The sequence below is a fragment of the Mandrillus leucophaeus genome, unplaced genomic scaffold (assembly GCF_000951045.1).
Source record: "Mandrillus leucophaeus isolate KB7577 unplaced genomic scaffold, Mleu.le_1.0 Scaffold284, whole genome shotgun sequence".
In the NCBI taxonomy this organism is placed as follows: Eukaryota; Metazoa; Chordata; class Mammalia; order Primates; family Cercopithecidae; genus Mandrillus; species Mandrillus leucophaeus.
The window spans coordinates 3021668-3031907 of NW_012102965.1; the positions used below are offsets into that span (position 1 = coordinate 3021668).

Genomic DNA, 10240 nt, shown 5'->3' on the forward strand with positions numbered 1-10240 from the left:
TTCCTGCAGATCATGCCACCTTGGCTGCTCCTCTGACCTTGTTGGTTATTATGTAATTGTGACCTCATGGCTTCTGGGAGTTACACACTTCCAATTGGTCTCTATTCCTTGGCCAGAATCCCCATCATACCCATGGCTGTTAAGGAGCTCAGCTCTGGGATCACTCTTCTGCTTTGAGCAATGCCCTGCAGAGGAGGCTACTATTATACTTCTTAGTGACGCCAATGTCTCTCTTAACAGTGTATTCTACTTTTTTTTTTTTTTTCCCGAGATGGAGTCTCGCTCTGTCACCCAGACTGGAGTGCAGTGGTGTGATCTCAGCTCACTGCAAGCTCCACCTCCTGGGTTCACATCATTCTCCTGCCTCAGCCCCCAAGTAGCTGGGACTACAGGCACCCGCCACCAAGCCCAGCTAATTTTTTTTGTATTTTTTAGTAGAGATGGGGTTTCACCATGTTAGCCAGGATGGTCTTGATCTCCTGACCTCGTGATCTGCTCACCTGGGCCTCCCAAAGTGCTGAGATTACAGGCGTGAGACACCGCGCTTGGCCAACAGTGTATTCTGAATGGTCTTAGTGAATAGTGTGTTCTTTGGGCCTCACATGGAAGATAATCCTCAGTGGGTCTTCTGGTCTTACATGATATTTCCATCCTAACATGCCCCTTCCCTCCGCCTTTTAATCTTTCCTCTACTTTCTGCCAGGGCAACTTGGGCTTCTCCACTTTACCAAGGTTCAGCAACCACCTTTTCCAGGCTTCTAAGAGCCACCCCATGGTAAGTTTACCTCATTCTCTAGGGTCCTTGCTGGGGTATTAGATCCTGTGTCTTGAAAGAGTACCCTTAAGTCTGAGCTCCAGAAATAGCTATACTTCTCTTGGGCAATGTTCCTTATCACTTACATAACTGATTGTATTTCTCCCTTTGATCTGATAAAAAGTTCAGAATCAGGCCGGGTGCGGTGGCTCAAGCCTGTAATCCCAGCACTTTGGGAGGCCGAGACGGGCGGATCACGAGGTCAGGAGATCGAGACCATCCTGGCTAACACAGTGAAACCCCGTCTCTACTAAAAAATACAAAAAAAATTAGCTGGGCTCCTGCCTTCCCTACTGTGGGATCTTGAGCAAGATACTGAATTTCCATAAGCTTTAATTTCATCATCATCAGTAAGTAAGGATGATGCTAATGTCCACTTTGTAGGATTATAATGAGGATTAACGATGGTAGTTAACATCAGTAGTTATTAAAATATACTTGGCTGGGCATGGTAGGCTGAGGTGGACAGATCACAAGGTCAAGAGATTGAGACCATCCTGGCCAACATGGTGAAACCCCGTGTCTACTAAAAATACAAAAATTAGCTGGGCGTGGTGGCATGTGCCTGTAGTCTCAGCTACTCAGGAGGCTGAGGCAGGAGAATCACTTGAACCCAGGAGGCGGAGGTTGCAGTGAGCTGAGATCGCACCACTGCACTCCAGCCTGGGCAACAGAGCAAGACTACATCTCAAAAATAAAACAAACAAACAAACAAAAAAACCACTCAAATCTTTTTGCCTAAAACAACTCAAAAAATCTGATTTAATTATTGTACAGGATATCAATATAGTAATGTCCAGAAAGATAAACATTAGTTTGTTATAAAAACACTTAACATACAGAGCAGAATAAGTGTTACTAATCTTATTTATTATGGCTTTAATCTAATCGAAGGCTTTTGTGGTTCCTATAATTAATAGCAACATAACAGAATCAATAAAGCTTAAGACATAATGAATGTCCATACCAAACACTCATTTATGGGGTTTTTGAAAAATAGGTAAATGAGATGATGTCCCCCTCTGAGGCCAGTGAGCCCAAGGATGTTTTACTTTAAAATCCATTCAGTTTTACAGGAATATCAGATTGCTTTGGGCTGACTTACTAACCATGATAATGAGGCTTATTCTACTCCTGGGATTTAGTATACTGTATTAATAATTAAAACACCTTATGAGCAAATGCTATTCTGACAACCAAGCCTGGGGTGCTGGAAAGAACGCTGGATCAGAAAGCAGGGCACTTGTATGCTGGATGAGCTCTTTTATAGATTTAAAAAAAACTTAGGGCAGTCTTTTTAATGTCTCTGCTCAGATATCTCCTTAGTTTGGATCACATTATTTTATGATGCCTATCAGCATCAAAATCCTGTGCATCTTTATTTTTTTAACTTTACTGTGTCCACGTACAAGTTATTGGCCACAAAATCATGTATGCATTTGACAAATGGGATAACTGAAGTGTAAAGTTTAAATTACATTCCAAAAAGCAATAGGAAAATAAATTGTAGCTGAACAAGAATTGGCCAGGCACAGTGGCCGCTGCCGCTAATCCCAGCACTTTGGAAGGCCAAGGCAGGAGGATCACTTGAGGAGTTTAAGACTAGCCTGGGCAACATACTGAGACTTCCTCTCTATAAAAAGTAAACGAATAAAAATTAGCCATGCACAATGGTGTGCAGCTATAGCTCCAACTACTTGGAAGCCGAGGTAGAAGGATTACTTGACCTCAGGAGTTTGAGGCTGTAGTGAGCTATGATCGTGCCACTGCACCCCAGAATGGGTGACAGAGTGAGACCTCATTTCTTAAAAAAAAAAAAAAAGAAGAAGAAGAAATAAAATGAAATAAAAATAGAAAAGAATTAGATGTGACTTCTTCCCAAGTTCTAATTTTCTCTTATTCTGCCAGGAGAGTGATACATAGAAATTATATATTCTCAGAGGTCTATGGCATCCAACGCTTCAAGTCAATTCAGCAAATACTTATTCAGTACAAGTATGTGCCAAGCACCATGTTAGTTTTTGATAGCATGATGCATGATCAGTAACAATCAACTGATCAGCTACATGTATAGGGTACTATCCTAGGCCCTTGGCAGGGGTGGTCACTCTTCCTGTAGTGTGTAGAGGAAAAGGCAAGACATCCATCTGAAAAAAAGAGAATCAAGCGTCAAATGGCTGATACAGACATAAATGTCATAAGATTTCAGAGACAGGAAACATCACCGAAAATCCAGATAGACTTTATGGGGCTTGTGAAATATGAACTGAACCGTGAAGGACACTGAAAAATCAAAGAGGCAGAAAAGTGTTAGGTCTATTTAACTGGCATTTATATCCTTCCCAGAATTGTTAAGATTAGGCTTATTTTTGTGTCTGAAACGCTTGTGTATTGTCTTCCCTCAATGTTAGGTACCACGACAGCAGAAACCATGTATAATACAATATTTATATTTGATTCAGCATGACAGATACTTATAGAGCATCTGCTCTACATCAGACACTGTACTAAGTAAGCTTTTGAGGGGAGGGAAAGATCAAGAAGGAAAGAGAAAAGACTTGGAGATAAAACTCAGAAGTCAGATGAGGCCCTTTTGTTGCTGAAAGATCTGGGTAAACTTGGTTTGAACTCTCAACACATTGCCTGAACTATGGAAGTGTAAAGCCCTTTCAAGAGCGAGGTAACTTTTGGAGGGCCACTTCCGCCTCCTCATTCTACTCTGTTTTGCACCATGTTACAATGAAGGCACTCACACAAGGCTCCATGGGTTTGGCAGCCATCCCTGAAGATGGAGGTAGGTAGGAATCACAGCTCTGCTGCCCCGATGGCTGCTTTCTCCATTTTCCCTCTGCCCTCCCTCCTTTTGCCCTCGTGTTCTCCATCACCATTCATCTCATCTCCATTTTGCCGCTCAAAATTTCCAAAACCTCCCTGCAGTATGCACAGCAAGTTGACCCTCCTCTAACAGCTGGATCCTTGGTCTCAATTTTCTACCTCAAGCATGTTCCAACCTATTTATTCCATTACACCTAATTTTCCAACTGATTTTTTCCAAGCCTAGATGCTTCTATTTTCAGGAAGAAATCTGGCACCAGCTGTAAAGCAATGGCAATATTTTCTCCACCTTGTTACAGAGAGATAAGTGCCCCGGTAACTCTAAGACAAACCCACAGGTCTATGAAGGGACAGAAGGAAAGTACAGGAAATGAGTCAGGAAGGGTTTTTTGGGCCTTTCTAAGTGATCTCTCTCTCTGTCCTGAATTCATACAGTATTTATTGCCTACATCACTCCTTGGAAATGTGTCCTTGAATGCCTTCTATTGCTGTTTGTCTTTCCTTCTGTTTGTGCTTTATCTCCCTGACCAGATTTTTTGCAGTTCTAGTACGGCAGGCTTTTCCCTTCATCCCTGGAATGCTCATGGCACCTGGCCCAGTGCCCCCTGGGTCAAATGGGCCTCACTGATTGGTGTGTTGAGTCTCAACCTATGGGAACTTTATGATTTGCCTAGTTTCACAGGACCTTCCCTAAATTTTCCTAAAAATGTCACATGGCAGGTGTTTTAATTAGAATACATTAAAATATCTCTAAGAATGCACTGAGTATTTAACCAATTTGCTTGAGATGGCTGGAGATGTCCACTCGAATTCCAGCAATGAGGAGCTGGAAAGGACTAATGTGTATTTAAGTACCCTTACCTCCCAGCCATCTGCTTTCATTCTCACAATCACCTTTTGAGGTGAGATTAGGTGATTTACCAGTGTTTACACTATTACAGGCAGGAACTGAAGTTTTAACAGGGCACACCTAGCTTCAAAGCTCCTGTTCTTTTCACTGTCTCACACCTCCAGGATAATAACATCCCTTTAGAGATATTCAAATTCTCATCATCACTAAGAAGAGCAGTTATCCACTAGGATGCAAACTAAACAAACCGCCCCAACTCCCACAACTCCAGTTAGTGTCCTGGAGTTGGAAAAAGAAAATTGACTCCATGAACTTGAACAAGTGGCTTCACCTTTCTGAGCTTCCAGTTACTTACCTGTACATATACAATTCTACAGAGTTGGAGTCAACACTAAGTTGAATAACACACACACACACACACACACACACACACACACACACACTACCAGGGAAGCAGTCTTTCTGTTGGCTGAAAAGAAGATCAATTGCATTCTTTGAAGATTTCAAGTGTTAAGTTAAAATCCTCCTTCCTTTTACAGAATGTAAAATGGGAGCTGACACTCAGGTCTGACATTCAGATTAGTTGGGCAGGTGTCTTTTAATTGGGTTAACGCATTACATGATTTGGGAGGGGCATTAGCTGACTCACACAAGAGCAGATTAACCATTAACCCAACTCATGCAGCAGCAGCCACAGTCCAGGAGGTAAATTGACACCACCATCCATATTCTTTGAAGCCCTTCTGCACAGTAACTACCATTGCCCCTCAAACAGGGCCCTTTCAGATTATTGCAGTCAGCCCAGGTAGGAGGTAAAAGGGTTGAAGGTGTGACCATTATAAAATACAAGGAAGTTCTTTGGGGGAGGGTTTGGGGGAATGGAACCATTCTCCCCAGTCCCTTAATGACACCAAGTCCTGCTGGCTTATGTCTCTAAGACCACAGGCTTGGCAGTGAATGAGAGCTGAGTTTTAGCTCTGCTTCATCCTAGTTGTGTGGCTGTGAGTAGTACATTACTACTTTAAATCTCAGGTTTTTAATCTGTAAAATGGAAGTGATAATATTTTCTGTCTTTTATTACGTGTACATTCAGAATTTTTATCTTAACACAAAGAACCAGAGTAACATTAATAATAGAAAATCCATATGGAAATATTCACAATCTGGTCAGTGAGAAATGGGAAAACAACTTCCCTGCCTTACTGCGCACCCACTGTTTGAGGAGCCAGAAGTAGAGGTGAAGTTGGAAGAAGGTCACCTTTTCCAGCTAAACCCCACTGCACAGCTATGTGCATTTTTATTCAAAGTCTCAATAACCAGAGGAAACAGTGAGAACTGAGAACCAAAATACTGTTATTGGCAAGCATTTGGCTAAAGGGTCTGAGATGTGTAAGCACCAAGAAGGGAAAGGGACATCGAGCAACATATGAAAAAGAGGGCTGTAGGAACAAACACAGAGGAAATAAGTCCACAATAACCTACTTCCATCCAGAGCAAAATGACAGTGCATATACATTCATCCTCTCAAGTATGGGCTACACTGCACACTGACTCTTACTATCTCACACATGGCCTACTGGTAAGATTCAGTCCCCCTAAGGGCACTCGGCACAGGACCACGGTGGCATGGTAACAGACATAGACAAGCATGCTGTGACCCTGAAGCAACAGCACATGTTAGATAATAATCGTTCAGAAAAAAATCTTGTCCCAGAGCTGAGGTTCCAAATTCCAAGTAAGCTATAAACATTCTTTTTGGGATTCCTTTATAGGTATGGGTTAAAGTAAAACAAAAATCAACACCTAAAATCTTCTAAAGAACAAAATGGAGAAATAATGAACCTCTACCAAGAACCAATTATTTTAGGTTTCTCATTTGGATGGCTCTCCCACCAGATGGGTGGTGGGGTTACTTAAAAAGTAATGAGTCTACTGCAAGGGAAAGGAGTTGTTTGGTCCAGTGAGAAGGAACAGGCTTTCTATAAATAACTTTCCCTTCCCTGGACTCCATCCAAAATTAGAACCCATCAACCACAATTAACTACAATGCCCATCTTAGTTAATAATCCTGGATTTCAAGTAATACTACATATAAACTATAATTTTAAAGAAAAAAGTTCCAAAAGATATCAGTAGCTTTACTATATAGGCATATGACTTTTCTGAGAAATTAAATTTAAGAGTTTCCGTCTGAAGGACAGAAATTGTTAAGAGGTAACGTGCAGACCTCAGGCACCACATCATTTACCCTCCAACAATTAACTGCATTTCTCCCTAAATTCTTCTTATTGCACCTTAACTTCTCCAGCATCAAATCTTCTACTCTATAACCTCTTTTAAACACTTCCTTTTAACCTCAATTTCCTCATGTTTTCATTATTGGGCATAATATTTATGTAATTAAACCAGAAGGTAAAAATAAATAAAACTAAAGTAATTTGCTGTGTACAGCTGTATGGAAGTGAGAAAGGTGCTCTTACATAAACCCTCTCTGCCTTCCACAATGTGTGTGTATCTGCTTCCTGGTGAGTCTGAGGTTGGGAGAACTGCATCTTACTTTTCCTCCCCTATATCCCCTAGTGGGCAATATTAGAACCCAAGGGAGAAGAGCTGGCAAAGTTGTCATATCCCAAGTGGTCAATCCCTCCTGAAATGAAGGTAGGTTCACTTGGTCTTTTCTATGCAGAAATGAATGTTCAAGAAATGAAATATTTTAAAAGCCATTGAAAATCCAACAAGCTCCAGCCTTGTTGAGGGAGAAAAGAATCAAGTCGCAGCATTCAGAAGCAGCCCTGGGTTCATCCTGATGAGGTCTCTCCCTCTTTTACGGAGAGATGGCTTTCCATTGCTGGGAGGGAGGTGGAAGGAGGCATGACTTAGACATGGGTGGTGGTCTCCTTAGCAGGCTGGATACTGTTCATCTCCACAACGCAGTTCTTCCAGATCTATTTGCATCGTGTGCCCTCCCTTCAAAGGCCTGTGTGATATCCTCAAAAGTCCTGTAACACGTATCAGGGACTTTGAAGAAAGTAAAGATTAAGAAGGTAATGAGGAAGTCGGTGAAGATAATAAAAACGTAGGCTCCTAAACAGTAAGCAGCAGAAGGAAAGAGCGATCCGACTAGGAAGTTGGAGGTCTGGCTGCAGCAGCTGGCCACTGCCATCACAGCTGGGCCAGGGCCCTGGCTGAAGAGTTCAGCCACAATAAACCAGGGAATGGGGCCTTGCCCAATTTCAAAGAAGGCCACAAAGACCAAGATAGCACCAATACAGACAAAGCTTATCCCATTATACTCATCCTTTAATAACAAACAGTCATGAGGATGGAACAAAAAGCCATCCCTCAAAGGCCTATCATATGTAGAGTCTTTCTTCCTGCCCTTTCCACCAAAAATAGGGAAACTACAGTGAAGATAGTATTAACCACACCACACCGATGGTGACACAGATAGGCTGTTGAACACCTGCACCCTTGAAGATTCCTGTTGAGTAATAGAACACAGCATTGATTCCAGCTGAGCGAGCTGGAGCATGATGGAAATGATGATGGGCTGTCGGTAGCTGGATACTCTAAAGAGCTGCAGCATAGTGACTTGCTTTTCTTGTGCCATCCTTGCACTCTCATCTTTCATCTCCTGGATGTCTTGGGATACATCCTGGGTGCCCCACAACCATTGGAGGATCTCCTTAGCATTCTCCTCTTCTTTTCTGTTAATGAGCAAGAATCTGGTACTTTCAGGGCAAAATGGAAGGGCTGCACTTTATAGCATAGCAGGAGAGATGGGAAAGCCTAATAGCATGGGCCATAGCTCTTCAGACCCCAGGATGAATTTCAGACCAAAGATCTGGGTCACCAGAATTCCAACAACAATGCCCAGCTGGTTGAGAGTGCCAAAGACACCTCGCAGGGTAGTAGGCGAGATCTCTCCAATGTACGTGGGCACAAAACCTGTGCAGAGTCTGCAGAAGAGGCCAATAACCAAGTGGGCCAGGATCAGCATTTCAACCAACTCAGCTACTTTACACAATCGCATAAGGCAGCCGCCAGTGACAGCCAACAGATTGATGGTAAGCATTGAATTATGCCTGTCAAAGCTGTTGACAAAGAGTCCAACGGAAGAGCAGCCAATCATACCACCAATGGAGAATATGGCCAAAGACAAGGACCAGAGAGACAAGTGCAACATCTCAGAGGGAGGGGTATTTGCCTTATCCTTCAAAGTGTTGACAAATTCCCTTACGATAGTCTCAGGAGCACTGATGATCCCAGTGTTATAGCCAAACTGGAAAGAGCCAATTGTAGCAATTGTGATGGCAAAGATCAGAGATGGAGTGGCCTTCTGTGTCCCCCATGGCCTTAATCTAATTCTTTTTTTTTTTTTTTTTTCCGAGACAGAGTTTCACTCTTGTTGCTCAGGCTGCAGTGCAATGGTGTGATCTCAGCTCACTGCAACCTCTGTCTCCCGGGTTCAAGCAATTCTCCTGCCTCAGCCTCCTAAGTAGCTGGCATTACAGGTGTGCACCACCACACCCTGCTAATTTTTTGTATTTTTAGTAGAGATGGGGTTTCACGATGTTGGCCAGGCTGGTCTCGAACTCCTGACTTCAGGTGACTCACCCACCTCGGCCTCCCAAAGTGCTGGGATTACAGGTGTAAGCCACTGTGCCTGGCCCCTAATCTAATTCTTTTCAAGTCTTTAAGAAAGATCTAGGAGTGTGATTCCAGAGACACCTTTTTCAACAAATGAAACCTTCAAAATTTCCTTCTTGGCAGCAAGTTTTCTCCAGGTCCTCAGGAACGCTCTAAAACTCTTACCATTACAGCATCTTCTACTTTCTGTCTTCTAAAGTTGTTGTGAAGATTAAGTTAAATAATAAGCTGGGTGCAGTGGCTCATGTCTATAATCCCAGCACTTTGGAGGGCTGAGGCAAGAAGATCACGTGAGCCCAGGTGTTATTCAAGACCAGCCTGGGAAACATAGAGAGACCCTGTCTCTACAAAAAATAATTAGCCAGGCATGGTGTTGCATGACTGTAGTCCCAGCTACTTGGGAGGCTGAGGTGGGAGGCTTGAGCCCAGGAGGTCAAGGCTGCAGTGAGCCATGATTGTGCCACTGCCCTCCAGCCTGGGTGACAGAGTGAGACCCTGCCCAAACCCCCTCCCCCCCAAGAAAAGAATATAAAGCACTTAGTACAGTATCTGGCACATTGTAAGCTCTTTATAAAGTTGGTTATTATTTTATTATTAGCAGGGACCAAGGCCTTAACCTTGTAAGATGCAGGGAAATAACAAAAAGAAAGAAAGGCTCCCTGTTGCTGAAGAAGCCAATGCCACAGTCAGGTGCACAAGGTCTAGCACAATTTGGTTCCCAGCCAATCTTACCCTAAGGTTACCTGCACGCACTCCATGAAAACTTCCCTTAGTTCCTCAAGGTAGGCAGAATTCCTCCTTTAGTTTCCCAGAGTACTTTGCATGTACTTTCCTACTTCCCCTTATCACACTCCATTCTATTTTGCTTGCATATCTATTCACTCTACCCTACCTTATCCCAGGCTGTGAGTTTATGGACAGCAGGAACCAAGCAGTCATCCTTGTATTTGCAGCCATAGGCATTCTGTAAGTATTGGATGAGGATGAAGGATGGATGGATAGACAGATAGGGAACACGGGATAACTAGCGATTTGGTAAAGGATTAGGTCTGGGTACCCAGGGGACCAATTAAGACAGTCATTGCTTCACA

At 43.0% G+C, this 10240-nt stretch overlaps 1 pseudogene; it reads right to left on the reverse strand.

Moving 5' to 3' along the window:
- Positions 1–7375: 7375 nt before the first annotated feature.
- LOC105543511 lies at positions 7376–8841 on the reverse strand (annotated as a pseudogene).
- Between the last annotated feature and the right edge of the window lie 1399 nt (positions 8842–10240).